General features: G+C 44.7%; 7 non-coding genes across 7 annotated transcripts; all 7 read left to right on the plus strand.

Annotated features, from left to right (window-relative positions):
• Positions 1 to 9,360: 9,360 nt before the first annotated feature.
• LOC144793792 (U4 spliceosomal RNA) lies at positions 9,361 to 9,500 on the plus strand. Its single transcript, XR_013603258.1, has one exon. It is a non-coding gene; the product is annotated as a U4 spliceosomal RNA (small nuclear RNA).
• Positions 9,501 to 11,429: 1,929 nt separating this feature from the next.
• LOC144793005 (U4 spliceosomal RNA) lies at positions 11,430 to 11,569 on the plus strand. The gene has a single exon (XR_013602679.1). It is a non-coding gene; the product is annotated as a U4 spliceosomal RNA (small nuclear RNA).
• Positions 11,570 to 13,498: 1,929 nt separating this feature from the next.
• On the plus strand, positions 13,499 to 13,638 carry LOC144793595 (U4 spliceosomal RNA). Its single transcript, XR_013603079.1, has one exon. It is a non-coding gene; the product is annotated as a U4 spliceosomal RNA (small nuclear RNA).
• Positions 13,639 to 15,567: 1,929 nt separating this feature from the next.
• On the plus strand, positions 15,568 to 15,707 carry LOC144793700 (U4 spliceosomal RNA). The gene has a single exon (XR_013603174.1). It is a non-coding gene; the product is annotated as a U4 spliceosomal RNA (small nuclear RNA).
• Positions 15,708 to 17,636: 1,929 nt separating this feature from the next.
• On the plus strand, positions 17,637 to 17,776 carry LOC144793781 (U4 spliceosomal RNA). The gene has a single exon (XR_013603248.1). It is a non-coding gene; the product is annotated as a U4 spliceosomal RNA (small nuclear RNA).
• Positions 17,777 to 19,705: 1,929 nt separating this feature from the next.
• On the plus strand, positions 19,706 to 19,845 carry LOC144793701 (U4 spliceosomal RNA). The gene has a single exon (XR_013603175.1). It is a non-coding gene; the product is annotated as a U4 spliceosomal RNA (small nuclear RNA).
• Positions 19,846 to 21,779: 1,934 nt separating this feature from the next.
• Positions 21,780 to 21,919, plus strand: LOC144793782 (U4 spliceosomal RNA). Its single transcript, XR_013603249.1, has one exon. It is a non-coding gene; the product is annotated as a U4 spliceosomal RNA (small nuclear RNA).
• The last annotated feature ends 99 nt before the right edge of the window (positions 21,920 to 22,018 follow it).

Genomic DNA, 22,018 nt, shown 5'->3' on the forward strand with positions numbered 1-22,018 from the left:
CATTTTCTTGCATGTTTGTCAGTTCGTCCCAAGTATCAACAGTTTCCAATATCATGGCTAATTCAGTCCTTACATTTATTCCACCCACTTCCACCTCTGTGAAAGAGTACCCTTGTTCCGCGCAATACCGCGCGACTTCGTCGGCATATCTATTGCCTTTCGAGACGAAGTCCACATTTCTGGTATGTGCGGTGCACTTTACAACTGCGATACCTGCTGGACATTGCAACGCCTCTAACAACAGGCGCACAAACTCTCCATTGCGAATGGGAGAGCCTGAAGAGGTCATGAACCCTCTTTGAGACCATAACTGCCCGTAATCATGAACCACCCCATAACCATATTGGCTGTCGGTGTATATGGTGACTCGAATTTGATTGCTTGCCAAGCAAGCACGTGTCAAGGCAATAATCTCGGCTACCTGAGCGGAGTGTACTCCTTCCAGGCACCCAGCTTCCACAACTCCAGTAATTGTACAAACAGCGTAAGCTGCTCTCAACTGCCCAACTTCGTCTCTTACACATGAGCCATCGACAAAGAAAATTTCGTCTGGGTCGGTCAGTGGCTCATCTACGATGTCGGGTCTGGGTTTGGTGCATAGTTCAGTCACATCGAGGCAGTCATGGTCTGTACATTCATCATCATCCTCGATATCATTTGGGAGTGGCATCAAGGTGGCAGGGTTCAAAACAGAGCATCTCCTGAGGGTCACATTCTCTGCAGCAAGAATAACTTGCTCATAGCGCGTGAGCCTGCTGTTGGTCAGATGCTGTGTTTTGGTCCTGGTCATCAACAGTTCAACAGAATGGGGCACGCACACCTCTAACGGGTGCCCCATGACGATATTTTCACATCTCTCAATGCTGACACCCGTTGCAGCAACGGATTTGAGACATCCGGGCAACGCTGCGGCTACTGGGTCTAAAGTAGCCGAGAAATAAGCAACTGGTCTACGGGCATTCCCATGGATTTGGACTAACACAGACAACGCGCAACCTTCTCTCTCACAACAGTAAAGAAAAAATGGTTTATTGTAATCAGGCATTCCCAATGCCGGAGCACGACACAGGTCCTCTCGCAGCTGTAGGAATGCCATCAAACAGTCTTTGTCCCATGGTACCGGATCGCTCACCTCCTTATGCGTCAGTTTTTGCAAGGGCTTTGCTTTCAGTGAAAAGTTCGCGATCCACTGTCGGCAATAACCCACCATCCCTAGGAACATCCTGACCTCTCTCTGTGTCTTAGGCGCATTCATTTTCATGATCGCCTCTATCCTGTCTGGTGACACCTTTCGTTTGCCTTTCTCTATTCGGTGTCCCAAGTACTGCACTTCTGTCAGGCAGTACTGCAACTTTCCCGGGGACACCTTGTGCCCATTGGCAGCTAGGTGATTTAACAAAGCAATGGAGTCCTCCCTGCAAGCTTCTTCTGTTTCTGACGCCACGAGGAGGTCGTCTATGTACTGGACCAGAACTGACTTCTGGGGCAGCACTAGACTTTCAAGATTTTTCTTCAAAAGCTGGTTGAAGATCGATGGGCTTTCTGTATACCCCTGAGGAATACGACACCATGTTAGGACGCGACCTTCCAGCTTAAATGCGAAAAGAAAATGGCTTTCTTCGTCCAGAGGGATCGAAAAGAAAGCCTGACAAAGATCAATCACAGTGAACCACTCAGCTTGGAATGGAATCTGAAACAGTATCACTGATGGATTCGGTACCACTGGACAACATGAAACGACTATGTTATTAATCTTTCGGAGGTCCTGCACTATCCGGAATTTCCCATTTGGTTTCTGCAGACCCATAATCGGGGAGTTGCATGGACTACCCACGATTTCTTTCAGTATTCCCTGTTTAATCATGGACTCGATCACGGGTTTTATGCCTGCAATCGTTTCTGGAGTCAATTTATATTGGGGTGTTCTTGGGAACTCAGCATGCGGTTTCACTACAATTTTCACTGGGTCCACCCCTTTGACCAATCCAATCTCTTCCCCAGTGAAGTCCCATACTTCTGGTGCCACTGTCTCTCTCAAGTCCCAGGGGAGCTCATCTACTGTCAAAGTAGGGTACAGCTCCACGCATATTCTTGAGTTTGCAACTTTGAAGTCTGCGTCATCATCATTGGTCAATACCTCCACTCCCTGAGGTGTACAGTATATTGTACAATTCAATTTACACAACAGGTCTCTGCCTAGCAGACACACAGGACTTGAATCGCAAACCACAAACTGGTGCTCATCGCTGTACTTCCCTATTTTCACCTGTACCGGTTCTGTCAATTGGCTGGTTATTCTCCTGTTTGCGACCCCCACCACTTGTATGGTCTCTCCAGACATGGGCAGGTCTGGAACTGCAGCTGATCTGATCGTGGATCTAGTGGCTCCTGTGTCCACCAGAAATGTCGTGGGGCACCCTGCTACTTCTGCTTCGACATAGGGTCCCCTCTGGTCCACCTCCAAGGCTGCCCCGAGGGTGCAGTCTTCTCTTTCCACTCTCTGTCCGGTTAATGGGTCCACATAATAGCACTCTTCTCCTTCTACAAACAGGGGCATCTGTCTATAGGTCTTACCCATAGTCCCTACTCGGGGAGGTTGCGGGAACTGGGCTCGGGGAGGAGCCCCCCCCCCTTTGAGCACCTTTCCCTGGTATGGCGTCACCCCTCTTGTAGGCGCGCTCTGGACCTCTTCCTCCTCTATCTCTTGTTCTCCTATCTCTACATTGTAGGGACACTCGCGTTTCCAATGTCCCACCTCGTTACACTGGTGGCACCTAGTCGTTTTCTTCAAGGCAGCTACGTCTATTCTGGGTCTAAAGGTGGAACTCTCCTCATTGCCCTTGTTCTGACTGTACTGCTTCTTTCCTCCTGTACCTGTTCCTTGCTGCTGTTGCTGCTGTCCCCCCTTCCCTGCTGCCTGCATCTGTACCACCATCAATTTTTCTTTTAGTTTCTTAGCCTTGGAGTCTATCTCATCACAGCAGTACCTGGCATATCTCAGTATTTCGTCTAGGGGTTTATTTTGCCAACAAATCAAGTGTTGCTGAATCATTAAACTAATATCCGGTCTCAGTCCCAGGACGAACTTGGACACAAATTGCCCTATGTCTTTTGGATCCATTACATCCAAACCGCTATACTGTTTAAACGCCTTCAGCAATCTCTCGTAATATTCGTGGACTGTCTCTTTGGGTTCCTGTCTAGTTCGGTCTATTCTGACCCAATCTATGTCTTGCATTGGCACTTTCTCTTTCAGCCAAGTCATCACTCTCTCGAATTTTGCCATCACAATCTCGGACGGCCCATTAGTCTTAGCATCTCTCTCCGGCTCCGTTGTGGGCCACTCAGCGCTAACCTTGCATGCTGTCCACAGATCTCCTGGTACTACAATGTCAAACAGCGTGTTCAGATCTATCCATAGGACCTTTGAGATTTTTACAAATCTCTCAACTTGCTTGTACCACTCCACTGGGTTTTCCCGCAATTTGGGGAAGGAGGTGGTAAAAGCAGCTAAATCTCCCCTACTCCAAGGGACATGCACATAATTCCCATTTGCGACTTCACGCAAAGGGTATGCTCCTATTCCCTGCAGCCTTCCTGGTGTCGTACCAAGCGTGCTTCTCCTGACGGTCCCTTTCTTGGACCACCTCTCTTCCCACTTATCTAGTGCCCTCCATGTCCTTATTCCAGTGATCAGTTCCCTTATGTGCGTTTTCAGCCCGATCGTTCTCCTCTCATCTAGGTCTCGATCTGTGTAATGTAGCCTGTGGTTACCCTGTAATGCTTTGGTTCTTGACAGGTCCACCATATATTTGCCTGCTAATTCGACTAACTTCTCATGGATTGCTCTCGCCTTTCGAGTGATGTCCTTTGCCATATACAGTATTTCATCCTGCTCATACATTTCCATTCTCTCTAAAGGCAGGGTACCATCTACCATGTCATCCAGGTCTGACCTTAAGCTGGCGACATCGAGTCTCTTGGCTTTTATCTCAGCTCGCAATATGTCTTTCGAAGGGGGCTCACTGGTCTCCCTACCATCCCAACTCCGAGCTCTACGTTTGGGCTCGGGAGAGTTAATGAGTGCTCTCCCTTGCTCCCATCTCTCCAGGTCCCATGCTCGGCCATCCGATCTTGGAAGGTGGTGGAACACGGGCCTGTTACCCCCACTCTTGCTCTGCCCACTCTCTCCTTCTTCTCTCCTTTCACCGTACGCCTCTCTGTTATTTTCCCTCTGGTCGCTACTCTCCCTTTGTCTAGTATCGCTCAGTATCCGATACGATCCTTCCTGGTTCCCCATATTCCCTGGGCTGCGCTCGTGTCCGTCATCACAGGGACTGTGGTGTGACCTCTCACAACTCCCATTCAGTTCTCTGGTGCCGGGCACACAGTGGGTACACTTAAAGCTGTTTCTGTACTCTTGCGTTCTCCTCTCCCCTTCACTGAGTATTGGGCGCGCCACCCCTCCACTCCCGGGGCCCCCGTTTTCCAGGTCCGTTCTATCTCCACTCCGGGCCCAATGGGTGACTCCCCTACTATCTCTCTCTCTCCAGTCCCACTCCGGGCTGCTCTCCCCAGCCCCGCAGTGAGTCCGAGCTCTGCTGTCCTGACTTTCCCTTTCAGCTTCCGCAGCTATGATGCTCTTGTGAGCCTCCACTGCCTCATCCCACTTCTTCATGTACTCATTTAGCTCTTGAAAGGATTTTCGTCCAGATCCCCTCATATCCACTGGCCATCTAGGGCCCCCAGGATCCCCTCCTGGATCCCCTGCTGTGTGCACCGGGGTGCTCCACTCTCTTGGTATCGGCATCTGACTTGGGAAATTGATCGTATCGTTCCTCCTTGCCGTCTCTGCTCTTTCTCCGTCCTTCCGTACCCGTTCTTCCCCTCTTGCTCTCTCTGGGTCATATATCGATATTATAGGACCTATGGTAACAGGTACCTGTAGTGCATCTGGTAATGCGTAGGATGTGGCGCACTCCGTTTCCGGCGCTCTTTGTACCACAAACCTCCCGACTACCTGTTGCACCTGACTAGGCTGGGACAGCTCTTTCTTTGCCTCAGGATCCCACTCTGAACTGGGAAGCGGTCCATGCTCTCCTGCATTGCCCCCCTTTTCTCTTTCACTATGCTCGACCTCTCCCCCTGCTCTATTATACGGGGGTGGTCTGTCTGTCAATAATCTGTTTATCAGGCTGTCCTCTGTTTCGCTCTCATCATCTTCTTCTAGGGGGCTTTTATTTCCGGGCACCTCTAACACTGGGTACAGTTTATTGACTTCCATGTTATGCACTCTCCATCTTTTAGCATCCGCATCCCATCTGGCATCCTGTACTGCCCTTACCGATCGTTTCACCCTTTCTTGTCGTCTGTTCATATTCTTTACATGCGCTGCCCTAATCCATGCATCAAGGGCTTCAAACTGGGTCGGTCTAGGCAAGGGTCTCATTGAGGTCATGACTGATTTTAATCGATGTAACACCTCTAATCTGAACGTCCCGTACTTCGGGAACGTCAGTTCCTCATTTCCTTCCGTAATCTTACTCCACTCTGTTATCCAAAGGATCGTATGCAGCCCAACATTCACTGCCATGTAACGAGCCGGCGTACCCTCCGGCGGGGCTTCTTCCCCTTCATCCGATCCCCGCTTCTCTTTCTTAAACGCCGCTCTCAGCCATTTAAAACACTTCATAATTATACGCACAATATCCAGCCTCGCTACTCTGTTTACTTCCTGATGACAATCCACCAATCCTAGCGCGGCTTTGCTAACTTGGCCTATCGCAGCGCGGTCTTTCTCCGGTCGGCCAATCCCAGCTCGACACTTTCTGACGTCTTTGCTAGCTGGCCTATCACAGCGCGGTCTTTCTCCGGTCGGCCAATCACAGCGCGACACTTCCTGACGTCACTTTTCTCCGCTTCGCAGCAGCACCCCTCCTTTCTCAACTCGTCTCCCGGTCATGCATGCGTCCCATTCATACACCGAAAAATGACTACTTCCGACCAAGCGGTCACTTCCCTCGACTGTACGTCCACAGTCTATATGTAATTGTCAACACAACTGACGAAATGTCTATCGTCTCTCTGATAGGTTGCTTACACACACAGTAACCTCCGACCAGCGTCCGTTACTCACGCACTCACTCTTACGTTCCCCCTATCTCGGTCTTTCGGGTGATCAATGGTACCTCATGACCCCCTTCACACTAGTTGACAATTACTCTGGGTGTCCGATACACCCAAACCACTTAAGCTCTCCTTGAACTTAAGATTTCCACCGGTTGCGCGCGCTCACAACCTGTTCCACAGTCACTCTACAGACATTCAACTCCGCCAGACATTACAACATAGATACAATACAAAAACACCGCAATCTAACACGCATGACCCTTTATACTCACTCTCGACCGATACTGCTGCTTTTTCTGTCTCACGTCATCCGGATCTTCTTCGGCGGGCGGTTCTTCCGATCATCGATCTCTAAGGGCCTTGGGGTAAGCTAACCTGGCCTAGGTCACCGTCCTCAAGAAGGCAACCATCCTCTGCTACCAACTGGAAGGGCGAGATTTTGATCGATACCTTATCACTATTGATCTAAACCCCGATCTGGTCGACTGAACCTTTGTTGCCTGTCATTGAGGGAAGAAAGTGCATCTCTTACCAAGTTAGTTCACCCAATAAAGGACTCCGCTCCAAAAGATCACAAACAACTTCTAGCTTTCAAAAGTTTATTGTAAGGTTAGGATAAGCTGCAAATACAGGCATCTCAGAATGAGATTCACGAGATACACAGGTCCAACTACATACATGTGCTCTCTGAAAGCCCTCAGACGAGCAACGGAAATTACCAGCACAAGTTCTAAGAATAATAAAGCTATCAGCATTGACGCATATTGAGATCTCTCCTTCATTTAAGTTGGAGGGAAAACACACAGGTTAGGCTGTCCCTACCCTGCTCTAGATGGTATCCCTACTTAACCAAGTCTCAACCTAACAAAAGGTGTCAGCAGTGAATGACCCCCAAGGGAAGTCACTCACTCTTAGTCTCTTGGTGAAAACCTATAGTTCTCCAGTCATGACCCCTCTCTGCCTACCCATCCGCTCTCTAAAGGGTCCTCAGGCATCTGTTCTAACTCCACCCAGGGGTGCTGTCCCTAATACAAAACAGTCAACAACATTTGAGACGCCCCTCGTGAGACGCCCCTCACGTGGTGTAGCTTCTGGCTTTTTCCATGCTGCTTTGTATTGGGCCTCATACGTTGGAGTTGACCTTGCTTCTCAGACTCTTCTCCGGCCCGCTGATACCCCTTAAAACATTCCGGAACCCTCCTCCATGTCTGGGCCGTCTTCTGAACAGACCTCTATTCATATTATTTATAATTGGATCCCCCCTTTTCTCTTGCAGACAGACATCTGCAGCCAAGATCCCAACTCTCATAGACTTCCAAAAAGTTTCGCAACATTTCTCGGCCCAGACCAGTACGTGTAAATCAATGTTAAAACATTTCAGGCCTACAGCATTTCTCATAATAATTATAGCATTCAACTTCTTCATTAATTAAAGCATGTTAATACTCTTATTCTATTTTTCAGTAAACACATCTATACATCATGGCCCATTAATGCAATGACCAAAACATTAGTGCAATCTATGTCGTGAAAAGAAACACCTTCCCCTTCCCTTCTAGCTCTGGCCCTGAGGCCTACCACATTCTGCGTTTAACCACATGCCATCTTACATTTTAGCAGCTACACGACATGGATTCAGGAATAATCACATCTAATAAAATCATATAGTGTCACACATTTCTGTATTAGTTCCACTTCTACTTAAATCTCTACATTAGCTATACATTCAGAATATAATTGCAGATACTACTAGCACTCATGGCATTTCTCCTCATGATTTGTGCTTACTACGGGTAAGTGTGATGCACTCATACATTTAGGTCAGTTTGCGCTCTCTCAATGTTACCCAGCTCTATGACAGGGGCGTAGCTTCTGTTGGTGCAGCAGGTGCAGTTGCACTGGCGCCCACAGACCTGCGGGACCCACTGAACCCTGATTATTGCGGTATTTTATATTCCAAACTTCAACAAGGGGGCCTATTTTCTTCCTTGCTCTAGGGCCCATTTTTTCACCTGAGAGCCTTGAAAGACTGCATGGATCCTCTCTGATTTGAATTGGTGACAATGAGGTCAGGCAAAGAGCTCTTGTGTGGCTGCATCAGCCCAACTGGGCTACCAGATCTGGCACATTTGTATGCTGCATGCAGACGGAGACACACAACGTACACACAGCCATATATAGGGCAAGTATAAAAATCTGTATTGTGACGCAGCTGCGGCGTAAATGTTGCGGCCCATTTACAATGTGACGCATCTAGGGAGATGTGTCACATTGTAAAGTCCCGCATCACATTATACCTGCGTCAGGTATAATGAATGCAGGGTGGGCGTTCCCACGCTAAAAGCCTTCTAGAACTGACGCACTGAAATCTACAAGATTTCACTACATCACTCTACTCCTTCACTGTGTCAAAATCCCTACGCCTGCACAGACCAGGCATAAGTTATGACTCAGGGCTTTTTGCGTCACTTTCATGAGCATTTCCAGCAATGCGTCACTTTTGTGCCAACAGATGCGTCAGAATTTCTGACGCATCTGTTAATCCTTGCGCCATGGAGCGCTGTATTGTAAATACAGCACATTCATCGTGGCACAAGGACATTCAGCACTGACTCAAGGAAACTTATGCATCCATGCAGTTGCGTCAGGTCCTTGTGAATCTTCCCCTAAAATGTTTTGAAAACCAGGAAACCAGTATATTGTACCTCCTAAAGCTAAAAATGAAATGCAGCAAATTCAACTATGTAGTGCCATGAAATGGCAGACGTGCATTATGGAATATGGAAAAATGTATCTATAATTTATTTTCCTTTAAATTGATTGCCGTTCCTTCTCTAGTAAACATTTGAAGACAGTGGGACCTATGAGGATGCTATTATGAATTTGTGCTTCTTATATTTTCCACAACTCATGGTTAGCAGCCTAGATCTCATCTTTGTGTGAAGGTATATCTGCCTGAGCATCAAATCCATAACTTGGGAGGGTGCTGCTTACCTGTACAGCTATTTAGCATACAATTTCCCATAATTCTCTGCGTGTGGCTATCGACGGTTTGAGGCAGAGAGCTGATAGAAATTAGTAAAACAACACCATTATATGTCTTACATTGCCTATCAGAAGCAGTGGAGGAGTAGTTATGCATAAACAGATAACATCTTTTGAAAAGGAATCATGTTCTTTGTAACATGAGGTACTAGGGCAAGTGTGCATGAAATTCACACTAAATTGTTTAGCTTTGTGCAGTGGCAGTATCGTAGCCAATGAGGTTTAACCGAGGCGTGATTATTGCTTATTGAAAACTTTACCCAATACCCCGTCATGGAGACTTGAAATATAGTTGAAATGGCAATTTTTGACAGTCTCTTCGGAGACTGGAGAATATGAAATTAAAAAATAAGATAGTTTATTTTGCAATGCAATTTACTTGCAGGTTTGTGATCTGTGACAAGGACAAAACGGTGACTCTATTTGGCTTCAGTTTACTCTTTACGTTCTCTTTTGTTTTCTCAGCTTTTTAAATACAGCAGTAATTTAGGGATTTATTTTCCTTGATGAGTTTTCGTTATTCTTTTATTTCTTCCCCTTTGTTCTCATCTTTGCTCCACGGATTCGCTTGGGTCAGTGATGGGCAGAGGACGGGCTTTGTTTCTGCTCTCTGAGGTGACTCGCAGTCCGGCGCAGGGCTGGGCTCTTCCGAGGTCTCATCTCCCATTCAAATGTGCACTAACCGCCCAGAAAGTTTTTTTCTGGGAGCGAAGGCATTTGTTATCAGTAGGAAAATGTGGAGAGGGTTCATACAGATTGTATGGAGTGTTTGAAACAGAACAAGAACTGACAAAGCTCTTGTTTTTGCCGTTTGACATTATGTAAAGTTTATTTCTAATGCTCTTTGTGGCACTGAGTAATTGATGTTACCCAGCTCTATGACAGGGGCGTAGCTTCTGTTGGTGCAGCAGGTGCAGTTGCACTGGCGCCCACAGACCTGCGGGACCCACTGAACCCTGATTATTGCGGTATTTTATATTCCAAACTTCAACAAGGGGGCCTATTTTCTTCCTTGCTCTAGGGCCCATTTTTTCACCTGAGAGCCTTGAAAGACTGCATGGATCCTCTCTGATTTGAATTGGTGACAATGAGGTCAGGCAAAGAGCTCTTGTGTGGCTGCATCAGCCCAACTAGGCTACCAGATCTGGCACATTTGTATGCTGCATGCAGACGGAGACACACAACGTACACACAGCCATATATAGGGCAAGTATAAAAATCTGTATTGTGACGCAGCTGCGGCGTAAATGTTGCGGCCCATTTACAATGTGACGCATCTAGGGAGATGTGTCACATTGTAAAGTCCCGCATCACATTATACCTGCGTCAGGTATAATGAATGCAGGGTGGGCATTCCCACGCTAAAAGCCTTCTAGAACTGACGCACTGAAATCTACAAGATTTCACTACATCACTCTACTCCTTCACTGTGTCAAAATCCCTACGCCTGCACAGACCAGGCATAAGTTATGACTCAGGGCTTTTTGCGTCACTTTCATGAGCATTTCCAGCAATGCGTCACTTTTGTGCCAACAGATGCGTCAGAATTTCTGACGCATCTGTTAATCCTTGCGCCATGGAGCGCTGTATTGTAAATACAGCACATTCATCGTGGCACAAGGACATTCAGCACTGACTCAAGGAAACTTATGCATCCATGCAGTTGCGTCAGGTCCTTGTGAATCTTCCCCTAAAATGTTTTGAAAACCAGGAAACCAGTATATTGTACCTCCTAAAGCTAAAAATGAAATGCAGCAAATGCAACTATGTAGTGCCATGAAATGGCAGACGTGCATTATGGAATATGGAAAAATGTATCTATAATTTATTTTCCTTTAAATTGATTGCCGTTCCTTCTCTAGTAAACATTTGAAGACAGTGGGACCTATGAGGATGCTATTATGAATTTGTGCTTCTTATATTTTCCACAACCCATGGTTAGCAGCCTAGATCTCATCTTTGTGTGAAGGTATATCTGTCTGAGCATCAAATCCATAACTTGGGAGGGTGCTGCTTACCTGGACAGCTATTTAGCATACAATTTCCCATAATTCTCTGCGTGTGGCTATCGACTGTTTGGGGCAGAGAGCTGATAGAAATTAGTAAAACAACACCATTATATGTCTTACATTGCCTATCAGAAGCAGTGGAGGAGTAGTTATGCATAAACAGATAACATCTTTTGAAAAGGAATCATGTTCTTTGTAACATGAGGTACTGGGGCAAGTGTGCATGAAATTCACACTAAATTGTTTAGCTTTGCGCAGTGGCAGTATCGTAGCCAATGAGGTTTAACCGAGGGGCGATTATTGCTTATTGAAAACTTTACCCAATACCCCGTCATAGAGACTTGAAATATAGTCGAAATGGCAAATTTTGACAGTCTCTTCGGAGACTGGAGAATATGTAATTAAAAAATAAGATAGTTTATTTTGCAATGCAATTTACTTGCAGATTTGTGATCTGTGACAAGGACAAAACGGTGACTCTATTTGGCTTCAGTTTACTCTTTACGTTCTCTTTTGTTTTCTCAGCTTTTTAAATACAGCAGTAATATAGGGATTTATTTTCCTTGATGAGTTTTCGTAATTCTTTTATTTCTTCCTCTTTGTTCTCATCTTTGCTCCACAGATTCGCTTGGGTCAGTGATGGGCAGAGGACGGGCTTTGTTTCTGCTCTCTGAAGTGACTCGCAGTCCGGCGCAGGGCTGGGCTCTTCCGAGGTCTCATCTCCCATTCAAATGTGCACTAACCGCCCAGAAAGTTTTTTTCTGGGAGCGAAGGCGTTTGTTATCAGTAGGAAAATGTGTAGAGGGTTCATACAGATTGTATGGAGTGTTTGAAACAGAACAAGAACTGACAAAGCTCTTGTTTTTGCCGTTTGACATTATGTAAAGTTTATTTCTAATGCTCTTTGTGGCACTGAGTAATTGATGTTACCCAGCTCTATGACAGGGGCCTAGCTTCTGTTGGTGCAGCAGGTGCAGTTTCACTGGCGCCCACAGACCTGCGGGACCCACTGAACGCTGATTATTGCGGTATTTTATATTCCAAACTTCAACAAGGGGGCCTATTTACTTCCTTGCTCTAGGGCCCATTTTTTCACCTGAGAGACTTGAAACACTGCATGGAACCTCTCTGATTTGAATTGGTGACAATGAGGTCAGGCAAAGAGCTCTTGTGTGGCTGCATCAGCACAACTGATCGACCAGATCTGGCACATTTGTATGCTGCATGCAGACGGAGACACACAACGTACACACAGCCATATATAGGGCAAGTATAAAAATCTGTATTGTGACGCAGCTGCGGCGTAAATGTTGTGGCCCATTTACAATGTGACGCATCTAGGGAGATGTGTCACATTGTAAAGTCCCGCATCACATTATACCTGCGTCAGGTATAATGTATGCAGGGTGGGCGTTCCCACGCTAAAAGCCTTCTAGAACTGACGCACTGAAATCTACAAGATTTCACTACATCACTCTACGCCTTCACTGTGTCAAAATCCCTACGCCTGCACAGACCAGGCATAAGTTATGACTCAGGGCTTTTTGCGTCACTTTCATGAGCATTTCCAGCAATGCGTCACTTTCGTGCCAACAGATGCGTCAGAATTTCTGACGCATCTGTTAATCCTTGCGCCATGGAGCGCTGTATTGTAAATACAGCACATTCATCGTGGCACAAGGACATTCAGCACTGACTCAAGGAAACTTATGCATCCATGCAGTTGCGTCAGGTCCTTGTGAATCTTACCCTAAAATGTTTTGAAAACCAGGAAACCAGTATATTGTACCTCCTAAAGCTAAAAATGAAATGCAGCAAATGCAACTATGTAGTGCCATGAAATGGCAGACGTGCATTATGGAATATGGAAAAATGTATCTATAATTTATTTTCCTTTAAATTGATTGCCGTTCCTTCTCTAGTAAACATTTGAAGACAGTGGGACCTATGAGGATGCTATTATGAATTTGTGCTTCTTATATTTTCCACAACCCATGGTTAGCAGCCTAGATCTCATCTTTGTGTGAAGGTATATCTGCCTGAGCATCAAATCCATAACTTGGGAGGGTGCTGCTTACCTGTACAGCTATTTAGCATACAATTTCCCATAATTCTCTGCGTGTGGCTATCGACGGTTTGAGGCAGAGAGCTGATAGAAATTAGTAAAACAACACCATTATATGTCTTACATTGCCTATCAGAAGCAGTGGAGGAGTAGTTATGCATAAACAGATAACATCTTTGGAAAAGGAATCATGTTCTTTGTAACATGAGGTACTAGGGCAAGTGTGCATGAAATTCACACTAAATTGTTTAGCTTTGCGCAGTGGCAGTATCGTAGCCAATGAGGTTTAACCGAGGCGCGATTATTGCTTATTGAAAACTTTACCCAATACCCCGTCATGGAGACTTGAAATATAGTCGAAATGGCAATTTTTGACAGTCTCTTCGGAGACTGGAGAATATGTAATTAAAAAATAAGATAGTTTATTTTGCAATGCAATTTACTTGCAGGTTTGTGATCTGTGACAAGGACAAAACGGTGACTCTATTTGGCTTCAGTTTACTCTTTACGTTCTCTTTTGTTTTCTCAGCTTTTTAAATACAGCAGTAATTTAGGGATTTATTTTCCTTGATGAGTTTTCGTTATTCTTTTATTTCTTCCCCTTTGTTCTCATCTTTGCTCCACGGATTCGCTTGGGTCAGTGATGGGCAGAGGACGGGCTTTGTTTCTGCTCTCTGAGGTGACTCGCAGTCCGGCGCAGGGCTGGGCTCTTCCGAGGTCTCATCTCCCATTCAAATGTGCACTAACCGCCCAGAAAGTTTTTTTCTGGGAGCGAAGGCATTTGTTATCAGTAGGAAAATGTGGAGAGGGTTCATACAGATTGTATGGAGTGTTTGAAACAGAACAAGAACTGACAAAGCTCTTGTTTTTGCCGTTTGACATTATGTAAAGTTTATTTCTAATGCTCTTTGTGGCACTGAGTAATTGATGTTACCCAGCTCTATGACAGGGGCGTAGCTTCTGTTGGTGCAGCAGGTGCAGTTGCACTGGCGCCCACAGACCTGCGGGACCCACTGAACCCTGATTATTGCGGTATTTTATATTCCAAACTTCAACAAGGGGGCCTATTTTCTTCCTTGCTCTAGGGCCCATTTTTTCACCTGAGAGCCTTGAAAGACTGCATGGATCCTCTCTGATTTGAATTGGTGACAATGAGGTCAGGCAAAGAGCTCTTGTGTGGCTGCATCAGCCCAATTGGGCTACCAGATCTGGCACATTTGTATGCTGCATGCAGACGGAGACACACAACGTACACACAGCCATATATAGGGCAAGTATAAAAATCTGTATTGTGACGCAGCTGCGGCGTAAATGTTGCGGCCCATTTACAATGTGACGCATCTAGGGAGATGTGTCACATTGTAAAGTCCCGCATCACATTATACCTGCGTCAGGTATAATGAATGCAGGGTGGGCGTTCCCACGCTAAAAGCCTTCTAGAACTGACGCACTGAAATCTACAAGATTTCACTACATCACTCTACTCCTTCACTGTGTCAAAATCCCTACGCCTGCACAGACCAGGCATAAGTTATGACTCAGGGCTTTTTGCGTCACTTTCATGAGCATTTCCAGCAATGCGTCACTTTTGTGCCAACAGATGCGTCAGAATTTCTGACGCATCTGTTAATCCTTGCGCCATGAAGCGCTGTATTGTAAATACAGCACATTCATCGTGGCACAAGGACATTCAGCACTGACTCAAGGAAACGTATGCATCCATGCAGTTGCGTCAGGTCCTTGTGAATCTTCCCCTAAAATGTTTTGAAAACCAGGAAACCAGTATATTGTACCTCCTAAAGCTAAAAATGAAATGCAGCAAATGCAACTATGTAGTGCCATGAAATGGCAGACGTGCATTATGGAATATGGAAAAATGTATCTATAATTTATTTTCCTTTAAATTGATTGCCGTTCCTTCTCTAGTAAACATTTGAAGACAGTGGGACCTATGAGGATGCTATTATGAATTTGTGCTTCTTATATTTTCCACAACTCATGGTTAGCAGCCTAGATCTCATCTTTGTGTGAAGGTATATCTGCCTGAGCATCAAATCCATAACTTGGGAGGGTGCTGCTTACCTGTACAGCTATTTAGCATACAATTTCCCATAATTCTCTGCGTGTGGCTATCGACGGTTTGAGGCAGAGAGCTGATAGAAATTAGTAAAACAACACCATTATATGTCTTACATTGCCTATCAGAAGCAGTGGAGGAGTAGTTATGCATAAACAGATAACATCTTTTGAAAAGGAATCATGTTCTTTGTAACATAAGGTACTAGGGCAAGTGTGCATGAAATTCACACTAAATTGTTTAGCTTTGTGCAGTGGCAGTATCGTAGCCAATGAGGTTTAACCGAGGCGCGATTATTGCTTATTGAAAACTTTACCCAATACCCCGTCATGGAGACTTGAAATATAGTTGAAATGGCAATTTTTGACAGTCTCTTCGGAGACTGGAGAATATGAAATTAAAAAATAAGATAGTTTATTTTGCAATGCAATTTACTTGAAGGTTTGTGATCTGTGACAAGGACAAAACGGTGACTCTATTTGGCTTCAGTTTACTCTTTACGTTCTCTTTTGTTTTCTCAGCTTTTTAAATACAGCAGTAATTTAGGGATTTATTTTCCTTGATGAGTTTTCGTTATTCTTTTATTTCTTCCCCTTTGTTCTCATCTTTGCTCCACGGATTCGCTTGGGTCAGTGATGGGCAGAGGACGGGCTTTGTTTCTGCTCTCTGAGGTGACTCGCAGTCCGGCGCAGGGCTGGGCTCTTCCGAGGTCTCATCTCCCATTCAAATGTGCACTAACCGCCCAGAAAGTTTTTTTCTGGGAGCGAAGGCGTTTGTTATCAGTAGGAAAATGTGGAGAGGGTTCATACAGATTGTATGGAGTGTTTGAAACAGAACAAGAACTGACAAAGCTCTTGTTTTTGCCGTTTGACATTATGTAAAGTTTATTTCTAATGCTCTTTGTGGCACTGAGTAATTGATGTTACCCAGCTCTATGACAGGGGCGTAGCTTCTGTTGGTGCAGCAGGTGCAGTTGCACTGGCGCCCACAGACCTGCGGGACCCACTGAACCCTGATTATTGCGGTATTTTATATTCCAAACTTCAACAAGGGGGCCTATTTTCTTCCTTGCTCTAGGGCCCATTTTTTCACCTGAGAGCCTTGAAAGACTGCATGGATCCTCTCTGATTTGAATTGGCGACAATGAGGTCAGGCAAAGAGCTCTTGTGTGGCTGCATCAGCCCAACTAGGCTACCAGATCTGGCACATTTGTATGCTGCATGCAGACGGAGACACACAACGTACACACAGCCATATATAGGGCAAGTATAAAAATCTGTATTGTGACGCAGCTGCGGCGTAAATGTTGCGGCCCATTTACAATGTGACGCATCTAGGGAGATGTGTCACATTGTAAAGTCCCGCATCACATTATACCTGCGTCAGGTATAATGAATGCAGGGTGGGCGTTCCCACGCTAAAAGCCTTCTAGAACTGACGCACTGAAATCTACAAGATTTCACTACATCACTCTACTCCTTCACTGTGTCAAAATCCCTACGCCTGCACAGACCAGGCATAAGTTATGACTCAGGGCTTTTTGCGTCACTTTCATGAGCATTTCCAGCAATGCGTCACTTTTGTGCCAACAGATGCGTCAGAATTTCTGACGCATCTGTTAATCCTTGCGCCATGGAGCGCTGTATTGTAAATACAGCACATTCATCGTGGCACAAGGACATTCAGCACTGACTCAAGGAAACTTATGCATCCATGCAGTTGCGTCAGGTCCTTGTGAATCTTCCCCTAAAATGTTTTGAAAACCAGGAAACCAGTATATTGTACCTCCTAAAGCTAAAAATGAAATGCAGCAAATGCAACTATGTAGTGCCATGAAATGGCAGACGTGCATTATGGAATATGGAAAAATGTATCTATAATTTATTTTCCTTTAAATTGATTGCCGTTCCTTCTCTAGTAAACATTTGAAGACAGTGGGACCTATGAGGATGCTATTATGAATTTGTGCTTCTTATATTTTCCACAACCCATGGTTAGCAGCCTAGATCTCATCTTTGTGTGAAGGTATATCTGTCTGAGCATCAAATCCATAACTTGGGAGGGTGCTGCTTACCTGGACAGCTATTTAGCATACAATTTCCCATAATTCTCTGCGTGTGGCTATCGACTGTTTGGGGCAGAGAGCTGATAGAAATTAGTAAAACAACACCATTATATGTCTTACATTGCCTATCAGAAGCAGTGGAGGAGTAGTTATGCATAAACAGATAACATCTTTTGAAAAGGAATCATGTTCTTTGTAACATGAGGTACTGGGGCAAGTGTGCATGAAATTCACACTAAATTGTTTAGCTTTGCGCAGTGGCAGTATCGTAGCCAATGAGGTTTAACCGAGGCGCGATTATTGCTTATTGAAAACTTTACCCAATACCCCGTCATGGAGACTTGAAATATAGTCGAAATCGCAATTTTTGACAGTCTCTTCGGAGACTGGAGAATATGTAATTAAAAAATAAGATAGTTTATTTTGCAATGCAATTTTCTTGCAGATTTGTGATCTGTGACAAGGATAAAACGGTGATCCTATTTGTCTTCAGTTTACTCTTTACGTTCTCTTTTGTTTTCTCAGCTTTTTAAATACAGCAGTAATTTAGGGATTTATTTTCCTTGATGAGTTTTCGTTATTCTTTTATTTCTTCCCCTTTGTTCTCATCTTTGCTCCACAGATTCGCTTGGGTCAGTGATGGGCAGAGGACGGGCTTTGTTTCTGCTCTCTGAAGTGACTCGCAGTCCGGTGCAAGGCTGGGCTCTTCCGAGGTCTCATCTCCCATTCAAATGTGCACTAACCGCCCAGAAAGTTTTTTTCTGGAAGCGAAGGCGTTTGTTATCAGTAGGAAAATATGGAGAGGGTTCATACAGATTGTATGGAGTGTTTCAAACAGAACAAGAACTGACAAAGCTCTTGTTTTTGCCGTTTGACATTATGTAAAGTTTATTTCTAATGCTCTTTGTGGCACTGAGTAATTGATGTTACCCAGCTCTATGACAGGGGCGTAGCTTCTGTTGGTGCAGCAGGTGCAGTTGCACTGGCGCCCAAAGACCTGCGGGCCGCACTGAACCCTGATTATTGCGGTATTTTATAATCCAAACTTCAACAAGGGGGCCTATTTTCTTCCTTGCTCTAGGGCCCATTTTTTCACCTGAGAGCCTTGAAAGACTGCATGGATCCTCCCTGATTTGAATCGGTGACAATGAGGTCAGGCAAAGAGCTCTTGCGTGGCTGCATCAGCCCAACTGGGCTACCAGATCTGGCACATTTGTATGCTGCATGCAGACGGAGACACACAACGTACACACAGCCTTATATAGGGCAAGTATAAAAATCTGTATTGTGACGCAGCTGCAGCGTAAATGTTGCGGCCCATTTACAATGTGACGCATCTAGGGAGATGTGTCACATTGTAAAGTCCCGCATCACATTATACCTGCGTCAGGTATAATGAATGCAGGGGGGGCGTTCCCACGCTAAAAGCCTTCTAGAACTGACGCACTGAAATCTACAAGATTTCACTACATCACTCTACGCCTTCACTGTGTCAAAATCCCTACGCCTGCACAGACCAGGCATAAGTTATGACTCAGGGCTTTTTGCGTCACTTTCATGAGCATTTCAATCAATGCGTCACTTTTGTGCCAACAGATGCGTCAGAATTTCTGACGCATCTGTTAATCCTTGCGCCATGGAGCGCTGTATTGTAAATACAGCACATTCATCGTGGCACAAGGACATTCAGTACTGACTCAAGGAAACTTATGCATCCATGCAGTTGCATCAGGTCCTTGTGAATCTTCCCCTAAAATGTTTTGAAAACCAGGAAACCAGTATATTGTACCTCCTAAAGCTAAAAATGAAATGCAGCAAATGCAACTACGTAGTGCCATGAAATGGCAGACGTGCATTATGGAATATGGAAAAATGTATCTATAATTTATTTTCCTTTAAATTGATTGCCGTTCCTTCTCTAGTAAACATTTGAAGACAGTGGGACCTATGAGGATGCTATTATGAATTTGTGCTTCTTATATTTTCCACAACCCATGGTTAGCAGCCTAGATCTCATCTTTGTGTGAAGGTATATCTGCCTGAGGATCAAATCCATAACTTGGGAGGGTGCTGCTTACCTGGACAGCTATTTAGCATACAATTTCCCATAATTCTCTGCGTGTGGCTATCGACTGTTTGGGGCAGAGAGCTGATAGAAATTAGTAAAACAACACCATTATATGTCTTACATTGCCTATCAGAAGCAGTGGAGGAGTAGTTATGCATAAACAGATAACATCTTTTGAAAAGGAATCATGTTCTTTGTAACATAAGGTACTAGGGCAAGTGTGCATGAAATTCACACTAAATTGTTTAGCTTTGTGCAGTGGCAGTATCGTAGCCAATGAGGTTTAACCGAGGCGCGATTATTGCTTATTGAAAACTTTACCCAATACCCCGTCATGGAGACTTGAAATATAGTTGAAATGGCAATTTTTGACAGTCTCTTCGGAGACTGGAGAATATGAAATTAAAAAATAAGATAGTTTATTTTGCAATGCAATTTACTTGAAGGTTTGTGATCTGTGACAAGGACAAAACGGTGACTCTATTTGGCTTCAGTTTACTCTTTACGTTCTCTTTTGTTTTCTCAGCTTTTTAAATACAGCAGTAATTTAGGGATTTATTTTCCTTGATGAGTTTTCGTTATTCTTTTATTTCTTCCCCTTTGTTCTCATCTTTGCTCCACGGATTCGCTTGGGTCAGTGATGGGCAGAGGACGGGCTTTGTTTCTGCTCTCTGAGGTGACTCGCAGTCCGGCGCAGGGCTGGGCTCTTCCGAGGTCTCATCTCCCATTCAAATGTGCACTAACCGCCCAGAAAGTTTTTTTCTGGGAGCGAAGGCGTTTGTTATCAGTAGGAAAATGTGGAGAGGGTTCATACAGATTGTATGGAGTGTTTGAAACAGAACAAGAACTGACAAAGCTCTTGTTTTTGCCGTTTGACATTATGTAAAGTTTATTTCTAATGCTCTTTGTGGCACTGAGTAATTGATGTTACCCAGCTCTATGACAGGGGCGTAGCTTCTGTTGGTGCAGCAGGTGCAGTTGCACTGGCGCCCACAGACCTGCGGGACCCACTGAACCCTGATTATTGCGGTATTTTATATTCCAAACTTCAACAAGGGGGCCTATTTTCTTCCTTGCTCTAGGGCCCATTTTTTCACCTGAGAGCCTTGAAAGACTGCATGGATCCTCTCTGATTTGAATTGGCGACAATGAGGTCAGGCAAAGAGCTCTTGTGTGGCTGCATCGCATCAGCCCAACTAGGCTACCAGATCTGGCACATTTGTATGCTGCATGCAGACGGAGACACACAACGTACACACAGCCATATATAGGGCAAGTATAAAAATCTGTATTGTGACGCAGCTGCGGCGTAAATGTTGCGGCCCATTTACAATGTGACGCATCTAGGGAGATGTGTCACATTGTAAAGTCCCGCATCACATTATACCTGCGTCAGGTATAATGAATGCAGGGTGGGCGTTCCCACGCTAAAAGCCTTCTAGAACTGACGCACTGAAATCTACAAGATTTCACTACATCACTCTACTCCTTCACTGTGTCAAAATCCCTACGCCTGCACAGACCAGGCATAAGTTATGACTCAGGGCTTTTTGCGTCACTTTCATGAGCATTTCCAGCAATGCGTCACTTTTGTGCCAACAGATGCGTCAGAATTTCTGACGCATCTGTTAATCCTTGCGCCATGGAGCGCTGTATTGTAAATACAGCACATTCATCGTGGCACAAGGACATTCAGCACTGACTCAAGGAAACTTATGCATCCATGCAGTTGCGTCAGGTCCTTGTGAATCTTCCCCTAAAATGTTTTGAAAACCAGGAAACCAGTATATTGTACCTCCTAAAGCTAAAAATGAAATGCAGCAAATGCAACTATGTAGTGCCATGAAATGGCAGACGTGCATTATGGAATATGGAAAAATGTATCTATAATTTATTTTCCTTTAAATTGATTGCCGTTCCTTCTCTAGTAAACATTTGAAGACAGTGGGACCTATGAGGATGCTATTATGAATTTGTGCTTCTTATATTTTCCACAACCCATGGTTAGCAGCCTAGATCTCATCTTTGTGTGAAGGTATATCTGTCTGAGCATCAAATCCATAACTTGGGAGGGTGCTGCTTACCTGGACAGCTATTTAGCATACAATTTCCCATAATTCTCTGCGTGTGGCTATCGACTGTTTGGGGCAGAGAGCTGATAGAAATTAGTAAAACAACACCATTATATGTCTTACATTGCCTATCAGAAGCAGTGGAGGAGTAGTTATGCATAAACAGATAACATCTTTTGAAAAGGAATCATGTTCTTTGTAACATGAGGTACTGGGGCAAGTGTGCATGAAATTCACACTAAATTGTTTAGCTTTGCGCAGTGGCAGTATCGTAGCCAATGAGGTTTAACCGAGGCGCGATTATTGCTTATTGAAAACTTTACCCAATACCCCGTCATGGAGACTTGAAATATAGTCGAAATCGCAATTTTTGACAGTCTCTTCGGAGACTGGAGAATATGTAATTAAAAAATAAGATAGTTTATTTTGCAATGCAATTTTCTTGCAGATTTGTGATCTGTGACAAGGATAAAACGGTGATCCTATTT

Source organism: Lissotriton helveticus, chromosome 11 (genome assembly GCF_964261635.1).
Source record: "Lissotriton helveticus chromosome 11, aLisHel1.1, whole genome shotgun sequence".
NCBI lineage: Eukaryota > Metazoa > Chordata > Amphibia > Caudata > Salamandridae > Lissotriton > Lissotriton helveticus.